This window comes from Oncorhynchus mykiss, chromosome 17 (genome assembly GCF_013265735.2).
Source record: "Oncorhynchus mykiss isolate Arlee chromosome 17, USDA_OmykA_1.1, whole genome shotgun sequence".
In the NCBI taxonomy this organism is placed as follows: Eukaryota; Metazoa; Chordata; class Actinopteri; order Salmoniformes; family Salmonidae; genus Oncorhynchus; species Oncorhynchus mykiss.
Window position 1 is genome coordinate 68,415,786 of NC_048581.1, and position 17,885 is coordinate 68,433,670.

The 17,885-nt window shown below is 42.9% G+C and overlaps 1 long non-coding RNA gene and 1 pseudogene across 1 annotated transcript; both read left to right on the forward strand.

Moving 5' to 3' along the window:
• Positions 1-208: 208 nt before the first annotated feature.
• LOC110494454 lies at positions 209-2,497 on the forward strand. Its single transcript, XR_002469276.2, has 2 exons — positions 209-1,110; positions 1,269-2,497. It is a non-coding gene; the product is annotated as an uncharacterized LOC110494454 (long non-coding RNA).
• A 434-nt stretch (positions 2,498-2,931) lies between these two features.
• On the forward strand, positions 2,932-4,139 carry LOC110493242 (annotated as a pseudogene).
• The last annotated feature ends 13,746 nt before the right edge of the window (positions 4,140-17,885 follow it).

Here is a 17,885-nt window from a genome sequence, read left to right on the forward strand (position 1 = left end):
TGAGGACTGAGTGCCGATTACCTTCCCCCTCCCACCGGACGGCACTGGCCTAATTCTCGCCGCCCTACAGGACCCCCGGCCACAAACGGCAATGGCGTGACCGGGATTTATACCCCGGTTATAGCGACACAGTTGCACTCTTAAGGCACGTCCCTAGACCATTGAGAGAATACAAGTTTAACAACATCTTGTTGTCTCCTTACAGGCCACATTGGATACATGCTACAGTGAAAGAGGGCATCAAGGAGCACATTCGATCTTACCCAAGAACCCAGAACCACTACTCTGAGATGAAGGGGGATGTACACAGAGAATACCTCAGCCCTGATCTGAATTTGTTGCGAATGTACCGACTCTACAAAGAGAAGAATACCACATCATCTGCAAAATTCTGGGTTTATAGGGACATTTTCAAACAGCAGAGTCTCAATTTTGGCCAACCCAGGAGTGACACCTGTGGCAAATGTGACGCATTCTTCACTAAGATGTCAGCAGCAACATCTGAAGAGGAGAAGAGGAAGATTGCAGTTGAAAGTGAGTTGCACCATCGAAGCCGAAAAGGCCTACACACAGCTTCAAAGTGACACTGAGTGGGCTAAAGCCAATCCTGACTGCCATGTAATTTCTGTGGATCTACAGGGGGTGATGTACAGCCCTAATCTGACCCACTCTGATGTCCACTACCAGCGGCAGCTGTCAAATTTTAACATTTGCATCCAGGAACTTGGAAAAGAAGATCCTGCATACATGTGTGTTTGGCATGAGGGGATTGCACACCGAGGGTCCATTGAGGTGGCAAGCTGCATATTGAAGTGGGTGAAGACAAAATTCACGCCACTCACCAAACCAGAGGTGCGCAAGTTGATCATCTTCAGTGACAGATGCTGTGGGCAGAATAAGAACTGATGGATGCTCAATCTGATGTCGATACTCGTCTCTATGGGTTACTTTACCCAAGTTGAGCAGAAGTTCATGGTCTCTGGTCATCCTTTTCTTCCTTGTGATGGATCTTTTGCCACCATCGTGAAGAGGCGCAAGGTGTCAGTCCTTCATACAACTGATGATGTTTCAAAGATGATACTTGAAGCACAACCAGCAAAACCATTCAAGGTGAGGTGGTTAAAAGTCACAGGTATTGCACAGAGAATAGTTTACTAACATCCCATCAACACGCAACATGTTGTTCTAACAATAAAATATCCTAATGCTTGACTGTGAAAGTTGTTTATTGATGTCAGGAACTTAAAATGTTTCTGTTCTAATTTCAGTTGAGGATCCTTGGAATCTGTACGCCAAACAGAGCCACAGTCTATTTGAGGGATGGAAGTCGTGGCTGATCTCCAAACCAAAACAAGGAGCTACACCTCAACCTCCCTATTTTGCGAGCCACTACCCTAGAGCATATGAGAGTCCTCTGCCCATTAAAAAAAAAAACAAGTACCAAGATCTGATGACCATGATCAACGACTTGCCAGCTGCTGCACGCTCTTTTTATAAATCACTGCAGAGTGAATAATTTGATGTTAAACCAAGCTACGTAATTAACCGTTTTTTCTGTGAGTTTGATCCCCTGAACCTGTATAGAATGTTTAATCTGAATACATTTCAGAAGACATGTCACCCCTATTGTAGGAAGTTAAATGTGTAGTACGTGTTTTCTATGTGAATCAATGTGTATGCAATGTGTACAGCACAATATATTGAATTCATTTTAAGATGTTCCTAGTGTAGAAAATGTTATGTACAATGTGTTCTGTTGAGAATTATTTTGTGTGTGATCATTTGAACTTTTTTTAATCGGAATTAATTAAAAACAAAAGTCATCACATACAGTATGTGATTATTCATTTGATCTTGATTCCCTCTTTTTTTTATTCATTACAATATACAGTACATCTCTCTGTCACCACATTTATCATTAACTCTAAGCAGTTAATACTTATGAGAGTCCTCTGTCCATCAGTCCTCTGCCCCTCAGTACAGAAGGACATTTCTTGTTTTTAGCATGGGTTTAACGCAATTCAAAACTTAATTGCTGATCATAGTGTTAAACGCAAAGAGAATGGTTTTCTGAACGTTTTGTAATATTGACCTTCGGGACCTGCATAATGGACATGCATGTTGGCACATCACATTGATCCATATTTAATATGTACAAGTTGGGCTTGTTTTGATTTAATTAATTTAATTGTATTCTATTTTTGTAGTTATTCTATGGTATGTTCACATTGAGGACTTCATTTTAAATGAGACTAAGATTTCATGACTCAACTTTTAAGAAAGTAATCAGTGCTAAAGTTGATAGACCACCTTTAAATGAACCTCCATACAAATTAATGAACTACATATTGTATTTAAGTTATTTACATGAAGGGCATCTGTACTTAACATATCAGGTGTTAAAAAAGTACATCTTACAAGAGTCATGCAAAATGTCACATATGCTGTTCTTCCACAAACTGAAATCATCACTGGAGATATACTGTTCTTCCACAAACTGAGATCATCACTGGAGATATACTGTTCTTCCACAAACTGAAATCATCACTGGAGATATACTGTTCTTCCACAAACTGAAATCATCACTGGAGATATACTGTTCTTCCACAAACTGAGATCATCACTGGAGATATACTGTTCTTCCACAAACTGAAATCATCACTGGAGATCTACTGTTCTTCCACAAACTGAGATCATCACTGGAGATTAACTGTTCTTCCACAAACTGAAATCATCACAAGATATACTGTTCTTCCACAAACTGAAATCATCACTGGAGATATACTGTTCTTCCACAAACTGAAATCATCACTGGAGATATACTGTTCTTCCACAAACTGAAATCATCACGAGATATACTGTCATTCCACAAACTGAAATCATCACAAGATATACTGTTCTTCCACAAACTGAAATCATCACGAGATATACTGTTCTTCCACAAACTGAAATCATCACTGGAGATATACTGTTCTTCCACAAACTGAAATCATCACGAGATATACTGTTCTTCCACAAACTGAAATCATCACGAGATATACTGTTCTTCCACATTCTAAGAATTAAAACGGCAATAAAACAAGTATTTTTTTAAATAACAAAATATCAATTGTTGGAAGATATGGGTATGGTGAATTATTTGTCAACCATAAAACACCTGTGGTACACACAATAATATAAAAATAAATGCTAGTCTTAAAATTGAAAAATTCTCACATATATGGTTCTTCGTCTGTAGGATTCAACTGACGATTGACTCTAATTTTGATATTGGCTACCAGTGTCAAACGGTGTTAATCAGGCATTGCCTTGCTTGTCACCAGTACGTGTGTCTGATATCAGACACCCCAAGAAGACTGAGGCAAAAATGGCTGCAGAGTCAGTGAAGGTAGTGGTCAGTTGTCTGCCAATGAATGATAGGAAGCAAATGTTGAATTGTAAGACGGTGGTGTCCGTAGAGATGAGTCGCTGTCAGTGTTTCATCAAGAAGCCAGGGGTGAAGGAGGAGCCACCAAAACAATTCACCTTTGATGGAAGCCTCTTCATCGACTTAAACACTGAGCAGATGTACAACGAGATAATTTACCCTTTGGTTGAGGTTGGCCTACAATAAATCCTACTACATTTTCACAACTTGATTATGGTGAATTACATGCAGTAGCACCAGCTCGTGGACTATTGGACATCTCCAGTACATATCTGAAACTAAATAACATGTCAGTTAGGAAAACACGTGTGCTGCTGGACTTGGCTGGCAGTGAGCGCCAGTTTAAGACGGGTACCACCGGGGAACGGCTCTATGACGCCACCAAGATCAACCTGTCCCAGTCAGCTCTAGGCAACGTCATCTCAACAGATCCCCTACCGAGACTCCAAGCTGACCCGGTTGTTGCAGGACTCCCTGGGAGGGAACACTAGCACCCCGATGGTGGCCTGCAGACAACAACTATGAGGAGAGCCTGAGCACCCTGCGCACCCTGCGCACACAGGGCCAAGAGCATCCAGAACAGGCCCCGCATCAACGAAGACCACAAAGATCCCCTGCTCCGAGAGTACCAGGAGGAAATCAAGCAGCTACAGTGCCTTGCAAAAGTATTCGCCCCCCTTGAGAGTTGTCTTCCAACAAGACAATGATCCAAAACATAAAGCAAAATCTACAATGGAATGGTTCAAAAATAAACATATCCAGGTGTTAGAATGGCCAAGTCAAAGTCCAGACCTGAATCCAATCGAGAATCTGTGGAAAGAACTGAAAACTGCTGTTCACAAATGCTCTCCATCCAACCTCACTGAGCTCGAGCTGTTTTGCAAGGAGGAATGGGAAAAAATGTCAGTCTCTCGATGTGCAAAACTGATAGAGACATACCCCAAGCGACTTACAGCTGTAATCGCAGCAAAAGGTGGCGCTACAAAGTATTAACGTAAGGGAGCTGAATAATTTTGCACGCCCAATTTTTCAGTTTTTGATTTGTTAAAAAAGTTTTAAATATCCAATAAATGTCGTTCCACTTCATGATTGTGTCCCACTTGTTGTTGATTCTTCACAAAAAAATACAGTTTTATATCTTTATGTTTGAAGCCTGAAATGTGGCAAAAGGTCGCAAAGTTCAAGGGGGCCGAATACTTTCGCAAGGCACTATATGTGCCTTAATCTCTGGCCAGCTGGGCAATACCAACCTGTCATGAGAGCACCATGCTTTTCTCCACACTTTGTCTAATCACTGAGAGTAAGAGTTTGCACATCAAAGTGCTAGATTAAAATTGGATTATTCTCCATGGTCCTATTTTAATCAGAGTTTCTGGATGGTCAGTTGTCTGCAGGGCCCTCTGCTGGTCCATCGAAGCCACAGTCCAGCACTACAGAGAAGGAGAAGATTAAAGAGGTGGGTTAACTTCCACAAGAAGTTGACTGAAGCTGCTTAGCAGAAGGAGCTCAACTAACCTATTTGTGACCTTCAGGAGTATGAGGAGACGCTGGCCTGGCTTCAGGCTGAGTATAATGCAGAGCAGGAGTCCAAGGCCAAGCTTCAGGAGGACATTGCTGTCCTGCGCTCTTCATATGAGACCAAGCTGTCCAATCTGGAAAAGTCCCAGACCAGCAGAGGGCACTCTATTACCACTGCTGGTACCATTACGACATCCCTGTCTACGTTCAAAACTCCAACCAATTCAAATTTCACACAGACGACCATAGCCAAGGATATTAATAAGACAAATTTTCTGAAGATAAATAGCTTTAACAGTCAGGTGTATAGATAGTGCTCTAGTACATTACAGGATATTAAGCCTTGTTTTCTAATTGCCTAGTGTCAGAGCTCTTCATCCTTATTAAACAAGCTCTTGAGGAGGAATTATGTTGTGTCACTGCACATGAGCTTAGTGATTTGGAACCAGTCCTAGCCAAGATACCCATGCATCAAGTTCCCAGTACTTGTGGGTAACCGGTTATGCATGCATTTTGTAGTAGTACACATCTGAGTAGGGCGGCCCCTTTAATGATGTAACTTCTCTTGTGGGTGAGCCAGACACATGCATCTTGCCAGATGACCAGTGTCCAGACAGGGTCTGAGGGGGAGGAGAATGCAGACTCTCCTCCAATCGGTACCCCAGGCCCTCTGGACCAGAAGCATGTCCTCAAGAGGTGAGTTACCACACTCACACACACTCCCTTTTATATAACATAATGTCCAGTGGTGTGGCTTGGTGCTCTGTCCTGTCTCCAGGCTACAGCACACCGACAGAGGAATACCCTGGCAGATCAGAGGAAGAAGCAGCTGATTGGCCCTGGCAGAGAATGGTGAGGAGAGTGACAATGTGATCTTCAATGTCTACGACTCCATCCAGGAGGAAGTCCATGCTAAGAGTCGACTCCTAGAGAACACCCAGGGCAAGGTGGGACACATCTTCATGGAAAAGAAATGCCAGATTAATGATTTATCTACTAACATGCTTGTTCCTGTACCACATTTCTGTCACGCATTTGTATTGTTTTCCCTATTCTGTTAATACATTATGTACTGTGACAGACTTAAGTCTGTATGGTCATTTTGTGGTGTTCTCCTGATGTGATGCCACAGCTGAAGGTGGCCACGCTGGAGATCCACAACTTGCAGGCAGAGTTTGAGCTAGAGAGGAATGACTACCTGGCAACAATCCGCAGGCTGGAGGGGGAGGGCAAGCTGCTACAGAGCCTGTTAGAGCGCAGGGCCCCTCTGGTCCGTCGTGACTGCAACTACAGCAACTTGGATCGCCTGCGGACGGAGGCCACTTGGGATGACGACAGCGTCACCTGGAGGCTGCCTGACATGTTGGTGCAGAAAACAGCCCTGCTATCAGGTGAGCGTAGGACCGGGGAAGAAATTATGTTGTGAAGATGTCTTTGAATTTAGAACGAATGTTAATCTTTCAGTGGATGGACTATTTTTATTTAGATTTTCAATGTTGTGATTACATGGATGGTTGGTCCTGTTTAGGTTTCTCATCCTCTGTTGTGTCCCTTCTGTCTTTCAGCAGTAGCTCCTTCAGCTCAGAGGCTCTCTGTGTGCATGAGCTCAGCGGCTGACACAGGAGAATCCTTTCAAGTTTGTACTTTACATTTTTTTTATTATTAAACACATTTATATTTTTTACCTCCCCTATGGGATATGAGGAACAAAACGATGATCCTTCATCGTTGCCTGTTTTGTGCAGGACGATGAAATCAGTATATAAAGAGATGAACCGCAGCGACAGCGAGAACTTCGCCAGCAACTACTTCAAGCCTAAGAGAGTCAACCAGTTGCTGGGCGTTGAGCCACAACTGTGACTGAGGTGCAGTTAATGTTAACATAAAAACAGTCAAACTATTCATTGGTATTTTAATGAAGTGTGCAGACCAAAGGGAAAGTCCCCAAATAGACAATAAAATAATACAATTCAGATACTTTTGGAATCAACATTCAAATAAAATGTGACAATCATAACACCACATCATACCAATGTACTGCTTGCTAATACAAAATAGTTTTAGAAGGGTACAAGTCAGTTACTGGAAACATTCAAAAGATCTAACCTGCTATCTGCTTAACTTCAACAGATAATTTGCCCTACATGTGTGGCTATTCCACTGATGACCTCTTCCCATGCAGCAGTTCACTCAGCACCCCAGAGGAATGGTACGCCTCACCTGACCTCCAGCGGCTCCAACATTGGCCCCTCACTCAGCCCTGAATCTCTCCTCCCTTTCCCCTTCCGCCTTGAGTCACTGGGGATCACCCCAGCCAATGGCAAGGTGAAGAGGAAGAAAAGCAGAACATAGAGAGCTGGGCTACAGAGGCACTCTGTCACCACCTCCCCCAGTCTATCAATTTCTACCTGCCACCCTTTTTGACCACTAGAGACCTCACAATTCGTTGGCTTGTTTAGGTAGAGTATTTAATTCATCCACTGTGATTGACCCTAGGTTGTTAGTAGTTCACTATTGAACTTTCAGTAACCAGCAATATAATGGCACTTTTAAATGGACACTTGGTCTGGCAATGTGATGCTTCTGGTGTTTATTATTATTTTTTGCACCTTTTTAAATGTTAGCGAAGATAATGCCACACCATAGTGCTTGCAGTGACTCTTAATTCTGTGATACAATGGTTTATCCAACCTTGAATATAATATTTATCACTGTTGTGGTTTTTGCTGCTCATAAACTGTAATTGTTAATACAATATTATTTCTGTAGCTTACTGTGTATCTTGTTCATTTCATGTCTCGTACTACTTCACTTCCCAGAATACATGTCTGGTTGTGCAAAATATTTGTTTTTGAGCATCATTAACAGGAAGGTCATCTTCAGTCTTTCAGCATCAGTGCTAAGAAATAAGATCTGAGAGGCAAACATGTCAGACCAGTTTCAGTGTCACACAATCTGGATGACTCCACAAATGCACTGGGGCCAGGGTGGTGTTGTCATAGCAGCAGTGTTAACAAGCCATGTATGACGGTGGAGGGTAGCCTCCGGTTTCCTGTCCTCTAAAAAGACGTGTCAATGACGTGTTGTCTGGAAACAAGACGAGTGTGGAGCAACCTTGTGACCTCCAGGGAGCTGAGTGACACAGACAACCTGAATTGATTGTTCCCTGGGTTGTAATAATCTGAGCCGGGTTTATTTGGCTGTAAAATTTAATTGACCTTTTCTGAAAATTTAAGTTGAAAGGGTTAGTTAACCCCAAATGACATTGTTTTCCTTACCCTGTAAGCAGTCTATGGACAAGGTATGACATTAATCCATGCTTTGGTTGTTTAAATTGTCTACTGTTTCAAATGTTAACTTGTGAGCATTTATGGCGCAAATCCAATGTGAGTCAATGGCAACTACAGTACCTTCGGAAGTATTCATACTCCTTGACTTACTCCACATTTTGTTACAGATTGGCTGCAAAATGTATTAAATATTCATTTTTCTCTTTATCATCTACCCACAATACACTATAATGACAGTGAAAACATGTTTTTAGACATTTTTGCTAATTTATTGAAAATAAACACAAAAATATCTCATTTACATAAGTATTCACACTTCTGAGTGTGAATGTTAGAATCACCTTTGGCAACAATTTACAGCTGTGAGTCTTTCTGGGTAATTCTCTAAGCACTTTGCACACCTGGATTGTACAATATTTATTTGCACATTATTCTTTAAAAATTCTTCAAGCTCTGTCAAGTTGGTTGTTGATCACTGCTAGACATCCATTTTCAAGTCTTGTCATAGATTTTCAAGCCGATTTACACTACCGTTCAAAAGTTTGGGGTCGCTTAGAAATGTCCTTGTTTTTTAAAGAAAATTACTATATTATCCATTAAAATAACATCAAATTGATCATAATTAAAGTGTAGATATTAATGTTGTAAATGACTATTGTAGCTGGAAACAGTTGATTTTTTAAAATGGAATATCTACATAGGCGTACAGAGGCCCATTATCAGCAACCATCACTCCTGTGTTCCAATGGCAGGTTGTGTTAGCTAATCCAAGTTTATCATTTTAAAAGGCTAATTGATCATTAGAAAACCCTTTTGCAATTATGTTAGCACAGCTGAAAACTGCTGTCCTGATAAAAGAAGCAATAAAACTGGCCTTCTTTAGACTAGTTGAGTATCTGGAGCATCAGCATTTGTGAGTTCGATTACAGGCTCAAAAAGTCCAGAAACAAGAACTTTCTTCTAAAACTCGTCAGTCTATTCTTGTTCTGAGAAATGAAGGTAATCCATGAGAAATTGCCAGGAAACTGAAGATCTCTTACAACACTGTGTACTACTCCCTTCACAGAACAGCACAAACTGGCTTTAACCAGAATAGAAAGAGGAGTGGGAGACCCCGGGGGGCAACTGAGCAAGAGGACATGTACATTAGTGTCTAGTTTGAGAAACAGACGCCTCAAGTCCTCAACTGGCAGCTTCAATAAATAGTACCCGCAAAACACCATTCTCAACGTCAACAGTGAAGAGGCGACTCCGGGTTGCTGGCCTTCTAGGCAGAGTTGCAAAGAAAAAGCAATTTCTCAGACTGGCCAATAAAAAGAAAAGATTAAGATGGGCAAAAGAACAGACACTGGACAGAGGAACTCTTCCTAGAGGGCCAGCATGTCACACCCTGGTCAAAGTATTTTGTGTTTATCTTTATTTATTTGGTCAGGCCAGGGTGTGGCATGGGTTTTTGTATGTGGTGTGTATGTATGGGGATTGTAGCTAGTGGGGTGTTCTAGCTAAGTCTATGGCTGTCTGAAGTGGTTCTCAATCAGAGGCAGGTGTTTATCGTTGTCTCTGATTGGGAACCATATTTAGGCAGCCATATTCTTTGAGTTTGTCGTGGGTGATTGTCCTTAGTGTCCTTGTTCTGTGTTAGGTTACACAAGTATAGGCTGTTTCGGTTTTCGTTAAGTTTATTGTTTTGGTAGTGTTTGTGTTTAGTGTGTTACTTCATTAAACATGGATTGCAATAGACACGCCGCATTTTGGTCCGACTCTCCTTCTCACCTAGAAAACCGTTACAGAATCACCCACCACAAAGGGACCAAGCAGCGTGTCAACAGGCAGGAACAGCCCAAAGTGGAGTACAGTATGGACTATACTTCTTGGGAGGAGATAGACAGGTGGGCGGTCGACCCAGGGAGAGTGCCGGAGCCCGCCTGGGATTCGATGGAGCAGTGCGCGGAAGGATATAGGAGAATGGAGTTTGCGAAGCAAGCAAGGCGGCGCGGACGGAGGCCCCATAGTCAGCCCCAAAAATTTCTTGGGGGGGGGGCTCAGGGAGAGTGTGGCAGAGTCAGGAGCCAGACCTGAGCCAACTCTCCCTGTTTATCGTGAGGAGCCAAGGAGGAGACCAGAACCAGAGCCGGTGTTGGATGTGAGCGAAACAGAGACTGTGAAGGAGTTAATGGGGAAATTGGAGGAGAGAGAAATGAGGGAGTTGCTGTGTTGGTGTTTTAAACATGGAATTCGCCCGACGGAGCGTGTCGGGGATTTGATGGCACCTGGGTCAGCGCTCCATACTCGTCCTGAGGTGCGTGTTAGTCGGCTGGTGAAGATGGTGCCAGTCTCACGTACCAGGCCTCCTGTGCACCTCCCTAGCCTTGCACGTCCTGTGCCAGCACCGCTCTCAAGATCTCCAGTACGCCTTCACGGTCTAACCCATCCTGTGCCACCTCCACACCCCAGCCCTCCGGTAGCAGCTCCCCGCACCAGGCTTCCTGTGCGTGTCCTCGGCCCAGTACCACCAGTGCCAGCACCACGCATCAGGCCTACAGTGCGCCTCGCCTGTCCAGCGCTGTCGGAGCCCTCCTCCTCTCCAGCGCTGTCGGAGTCTCCCGCCTGTTTAGCGCTGTTAGAGCCTTCCTTCTCTACAGCGCTGCCGGAGTCTCCCGCCTGTTCAGAACTGCCAGTTAGCATAGAGCTGCCAGTTAGCATAGAGCTGCCAGTTAGCATAGAGCTGCCAGTTAGCATAGAGCTGCCAGTTAGCATAGAGCTGCCAGTTAGCATAGAGCTGCCAGTTAGCATAGAGCTGCCAGTCTGCAAGGAGCTGCCAGTCTGCAAGGAGCTGCAAGGAGCTGCCAGTCTGCAAGGAGCCGCCAGTCTGCAAGGAGCCGCCAGAGCTGCCAGTCTGCAAGGAGCCGCCAGAGCTGCCAGTCTGCAAGGAGCCGCCAGAGCTGCCAGTCTGCATGGAGCCGCCAGAGCTGCCAGTTAGCATGGAGCCGCCAGGGCCGCCAGTCAGCATGGAGCAGCCAGGGCCGCCAGTCAGCATGGAGCAGCCAGTCAGCATGGAGCAGCCAGAGCAGCCAGTCAGCATGGAGCAGCCAGAGCTGCCAGTCAGCATGGAGCAGCCAGTCAGCATGGAGCAGCCAGAGCTGCCAGTCAGCATGGAGCAGCCAGTCAGCATGGAGCAGCCAGAGCTGCCAGTCATCATGGAGCAGCCAGTCAGCATGGAGCAGCCAGATCTGCCAGTCGACCAGACTCTCCCAGATCTGCCAGTCGACCAGACTCTCCCAGATCTGCCAGTCGACCAGACTCTCCCAGATCTGCCAGTCGACCAGACTCTCCCAGATCTGCCAGTCGACCAGACTCTCCCAGATCTGCCAGTCGACCAGACTCTCCCAGATCTGCCAGTCGACCAGACTCTCCCAGATCTGCCAGTCGACCAGACTCTCCCAGATCTGCCAGTCGACCAGACTCTCCCAGATCTGCCAGTCGACCAGACTCTCCCAGATCTGCCAGTCGACCAGACTCTCCCAGATCTGCCAGTCGACCAGACTCTCCCAGATCTGCCAGTCGACCAGACTCTCCCAGATCTGCCAGTCGACCAGACTCTCCCAGATCTGCCAGTCGACCAGACTCTCCCAGATCTGCCAGTCGACCAGACTCTCCCAGATCTGCCAGTCGACCAGACTCTCCCAGATCTGCCAGTCGACCAGACTCTTCCAGATCTGCCAGTCGACCAGACTCTTCCAGATCTGCCAGTCGACCAGGATCTGCCAGTCAGCCAGGATCTGCCGAAACCACCAGCCAGCCTGGATCTGGTAGATTCATCAACCTGCCTGAGCTTCCTCTCACTCCTGAGCTTCCTCTCACTCCTGAGCTTCCCCTCAGTCCCGAGCTGCCTCAGTCCCGAGCTGCCCCTCAGTCCCGATCTGCTCCTCAGTCCAGTGGGGTTCTGGGTGAGGACTACTAGGCCATGGTCGGTGGCGAGGGTGGACTATCCAGGGACGCGAGGAGAGGGGACTAAGACATTGATTGAGTGGGGTCCACGTCCCGCGCCGGAGCCGCCACCATGGACAGACGCCCACCCGGACCCTCCCTATTGTTTTGAGGTGCGTTCGGGAGTCCGCACCTTAGGGGGGGGGGGTTCTGTCACACCCTGGTCAAAGTATTTTGTGTTTATCTTTATTTATTTGGTCAGGCCAGGGTGTGGCATGGGTTTTTGTATGTGGTGTGTATGTATGGGGATTGTAGCTAGTGGGGTGTTCTAGCTAAGTCTATGGCTGTCTGAAGTGGTTCTCAATCAGAGGCAGGTGTTTATCGTTGTCTCTGATTGGGAACCATATTTAGGCAGCCATATTCTTTGAGTTTGTCGTGGGTGATTGTCCTTAGTGTCCTTGTTCTGTGTTAGGTTACACAAGTATAGGCTGTTTCGGTTTTCGTTAAGTTTATTGTTTTGGTAGTGTTTGTGTTTAGTGTGTTACTTCATTAAACATGGATTGCAATAGACACGCCGCATTTTGGTCCGACTCTCCTTCACATACAGAAAACCGTTACACAGCATCCCAGAGTCGGATCTTCACTGTTGACGTTGAGATGTTTTTGCAGTTTTACTTTAGTGCCTTATTGCAAACAGGATGCATGTTCTGGAATATTTTTATTCTGTACAGGCTTCATCTTTTCACTCTGTCATTTAGGTTAGTATTGTGGAGTAAGTACAATGCTGTTGATCCATCCTCTGTTTTCTCCTATCACAGCCATTAAACTCTGTAACTGTTTTAAAGTCCCTGCTGCTCCTGAGTGGCGCAGCAGTCTAAGGCACTGCATCTCAGCGCTAGCGGCATCACTGCAGACCCTGGTTTGATTCCAGGCTCTATCACAACCGGCCGTGATTGGGAGTCCCATAGGGCGGCCCATTGTTGTCCAGGTTTTGCCGGGGTAGGCCATTTTAAATATGAATGTGTTCTTGACTGACTTGCCTAGTTAAATAAAGGTTAATCAAATTCTGGCCTTATCGTTAAGTCCCTGACCGGTTTCTTTCCTCTCGGGCAACTGAGTTAGGAAGGACACCTGTTTCTTTGTAGTGACTGTGTGTATTGATACTCCACCCAAAGTGTAATTAATAACTTCACCATACTCAAAGGGATATTCAATGTCTGCCTTTAATTTTTTATTTTTATTTTTTTTAAACCCCAACCCTACAAATAGGTGCCCTTATTTGCTCGGCATTGAAAAACCTCCCTCGTCTTTGTGGTTGAAATTGGTTGAAATTCACTGTTCGACTGATGGACTTTAAAAAAAGAATTGTGTGCGTGGGGTGCAGAGATGAGGTAGTCATTCAGTCATTCACTATTATTGCACAGAGTGAGTCCATGCAACTTATGTAACTTGTTAAGCAAATGTTTACTCCTGAACTTATCTATGTTTGCCATAAAGGGGATGAATACATATTGAAGACATTTCAGCTTTTACTTTTTTATAAATTTGTAAAAATATTCCACTTAAAAAAATTATGGGGCATTGTATAAAGGCCAGAGACCCAAAATCGAAATTGTATCATTATAAATTCTGGCTGTAGCACAACAATATGTGGAAAGTAAAGGAGTGTGAGTACTTTCTGAAGACACTGTACATTAGCCTTTCCACGCTTCATGTCGACATCTTTAACTAACTTAACTGAGTTACACAATACATTTTTAGATACTTTAAGATGATTTGGATATGAAACATGAAAATACTAATATAGGTACCATTGACTTGCATTGGATTTGTGCCATAAATGCAAAAAAGTTAGCATTTGAAACCAGTTAAACACAACCAAAGCATGGATTGCTGTCATACCTTGTCCATAGACTGTTTACAGGGTTTTCTAATTTGGGTGAACTATCCCTTTAATATCCCTAACCACATACTGTAAATTGCCATCACAATGGAACATCACTTGGGGGGTGTCCATTTAGTCTGAAGATCGATTTATCAAATCATAAATTTTTTCTTTCTCTGTATTGTGTTTCCCACTTGCGTAATGGATCGATTCTTCCATCCATTTTTCAATATGACTTGACCGGTGGCAGGCGTTTCAGTTGAGAGAGGTGACACCATCATATGCAAAGTACTCCACTCAGACATGGATACGGCTCCACTACAATAATACCTCACTAAGAGATAACACTGAAGTGGAACCATAGCAACAGTGATGTTGTGACCACATTTCCAGGTAGAGGGTATATAAGATACTGACCTCTCGCTGAAACTGTTTAATGAAATGAAAGAGCTGTTTGGACATTAGGAATGAACACCACAGAAAAGAAAGCACTGGTCTGTTCAGTAGGACAGGTTCACATAGAGGTGCAGTCCAAGATAATCCGATAACACACAGACAGCTGAGTTGGCTTTCTCATTGTGAAAGTGGCATGTGTAAAATGAGTAGTATGACTAGTCTGTAAGATGAGAGGAGGGTGCACTGAGGCAGAGAAAGGTAAAGCTGGTGGAAAGTACCTGTATAAATAATTATTTGTCTTTTTGTACAAAACCTATTATTTGATTGGGTTGTGAGGGTTGGAGGAAAAACAAATGGCTGTAATTTAACAACGGGAAGATCAGTTAGGAAAAAAATGGATAGAAAATGGTCATCTGACACAAAAAAGTCCAACATGTTTAAGTGTATGATCAAATATGTTCACATCTCAACCACAAATGCAGTCTATTAAACAGCAATTATGACACAAATATGATACACCTGTTAAAGTGCCTATCATAAGTATTCCCCCCTTGGATTTCCTCATATTTTATTGTGTTACAAAGTGGGATTACAATGTATTTAATTGTCATTTCTTTCTTCAACGATTTACACAAAATAATGTCAAAGTGAAATAAAAATTCCATTTACATTTTTTATTATTAATTAAAATTAAAAATATATATATCTTCATTAAATAAGTATTCACCCCCCCCCCCCCCCCCCCCCCCCCCCCCTAGGACAATACATCCCACTGGGCACAGACGTCAGTTTTGATTTACATTTGGTGGAGTTGTGGAGTTGGTGGAGTTGTCAACTTTGTGAATTCCAAATGAATAAATAAATATATACATATATATATATATATATAAATGTCCTTGCATTGATTACTTTCTGCAAATCCAATTCGTTTTCCACGTTGATTCAATGTTATCACATAGATTTTTTATGGGGTCAAACTGTTTTGCCCAGTGGGATCTTAGAAACACCTTTGGCAGTGATTACTGCTGAGTCTTCTTTATAGAACACGTTTGGGTATACTTCTTGGGTAAGTCTCATAAGGGCTGATTCAGACTTAGGAATTTGACGTTCCCACTGACGCATTTCCTATGCACTTCTCAGTATTTGGTGTTCAGACATACCTTATTAAGTTGCTTAATGCGCTCTGCAGGTATGGCTGCCTTGTGCGCTCTGAATAAATTGAATTCAACCCCTGAAAATCCTTCCACTTGCTGGCCAACAGATTTTCTCGTGGAGTTTTCATCCAATAGGGTTTTCAGTACCTTAAGCCATCCCTTTAAAGACAGTGTACCTTTAAGTTTGAATTTTGTTGAGAGACTCACTAGAATATATCGAGAGAACGGCTTCAGAATAGTAGGTATCAATGAATGAAAGTCATCTAAATATATGCATATTCTTCTTTGTTTCAGCACCAATTGGTAGATAAAAAAAATACTCTGATCTTGCAGATTATTTAGGTTAAGGAAAATACTTTAGAATCATAAAAAACAGGTTTGGAGAGCCTTTACGCACAAAAGAAAGAAAATGGTGGTTTAATTCATTCTGAAAATTGTCACATTCAGTTCCTCAATCCATGACAATGTTGAAAGATTACTGTATATACAGTAGAATTATAATAGGGAGAATAGTGTACAATAGTAGGCTATACCCTCGTCTATTGCCTGCACAAACCATGGAACACAAACCATGGAACTGTGTGACGACACAGCCAAGTATTGCGCCATGCGTCAGGTTCAAACCGTTACAGCTTGGTCTGCGCGCTGCTCCATAATGATTTAATTAGCTTACATTTATTTTTATATACAGTATCATCAATTGTCACTAATGATCTTCAGCAACAACCACACGGCCATGACGACGTTTACAGAAGAAGCAATGATGGTAAACTAAACAATGTAATTAAATGGAATGATAACGTAGGCTTTACCATCTGAAGGGAACTAACAGGAAATTGACAGCTGAATATGTGTGGTTATTATGCCTACTGACAATCAATACTGATAATGGCTATTAAAATGCTAGAAATAGGAAACAGAGAAAGTCTGGGTAGCCTATAATTAACACATTCGAGAGTGCCCATTCCTGCAAGTTAAAAGCCCTTACAATTTACATTTTGCATAATGGCACAACAATTCATAAACTTTACTGTGGGTATGTTGATATGCTCCTGTTTGTTGCCATATAACTGGTTTCACATTTGTCTCCAGCGATTATAAGGTAAAATAGATCTAAAACAAGTGTAATTTATATTTACAATTCCCTTAGCCAAACAGATTACTCATTTACATATATCTTATCAATATCTCTTAACAAGTTGTAAATTACATTGCATGGAAAATAGTATTATTTCTATCGGAAAAAATTAAGTAGATGCTTTTTCCAGTTGGAACTGGTCGGTTTGCTAGACCTTATTTATGGTTTCCTCGTGTGTAAATGTGGTGGAATTATTAGGGAATTAAGTCAAGATCAGAATACGCCATGTCTGTAGACACAAATCCGCCACACCTTCATTTATTAGATCTCCACCAAATGAATAGCGGGTTTCATTTACGCGCGCTTAACTTGGGTCCGAATCGGCCCCTTAGTGCTGTGCACAATTGGATTATGCCATATTATGCCATTATTCTTTTCAAAATTCTTCAAGCTCTGTCAAGTTTGTTGTTGATCATTGCTAGACAGCCATTTTCAAGTCTTGCCATAGATTGTGAAAGTGAAAACTGTACTCAGGAACATTCAATGTAGTCTTGGTAAGCAATTCCAGTGTATATTTTGCCTTTTGTTTTCGGTTATTGTCCTGCTGAAAGGGGAAATTGTCTCTGGTGGAAAGGAGACTAAACCAGGTTTTCCTCTATGATTTTACCAATGCTTAGCTCCGCTCCGTTTCTTTTTCTCCTGAAAAACTCCCATCCCTGCCAATTACGAGCATACCCATATCATGATGCAGCCACCACCATGTTTAAAAATATGGAGAGTGGTACTCAGAGATGTGTTGGATTTGCCCCACACATAGCGGTTTGTAATCAGAACAAAAAGTGAATTCCTTTGACACATTTTTCTGTACAGGCTTTCTTCTTTTCACTCTGTCATTTAGGTTAGTATTGTGGAGTAACTACAATAATGTAGTTATTGGTGAAGTCCCTGAGCAGTTTCCTTCCTCTCTGGCAACTCAGTTAGGAAGGCGCCTGTATCTTTGTAGTGACTTAGTGTATTGATACACCATCCAAAGCCTAATTAATAACTTTACCATGCTTAAAGGGATATTCAGTGTCTGCTTTTTTTTTTACCCATCTACCAATTGGTGCCCCTCTTTGCAAGGCATTGGAAAACCTCTCTGGTTTTTGTGGTTGAATTATTACTTAGGCTTTCCATAACATATGGGTTGAATACTTCTATAACCAATACA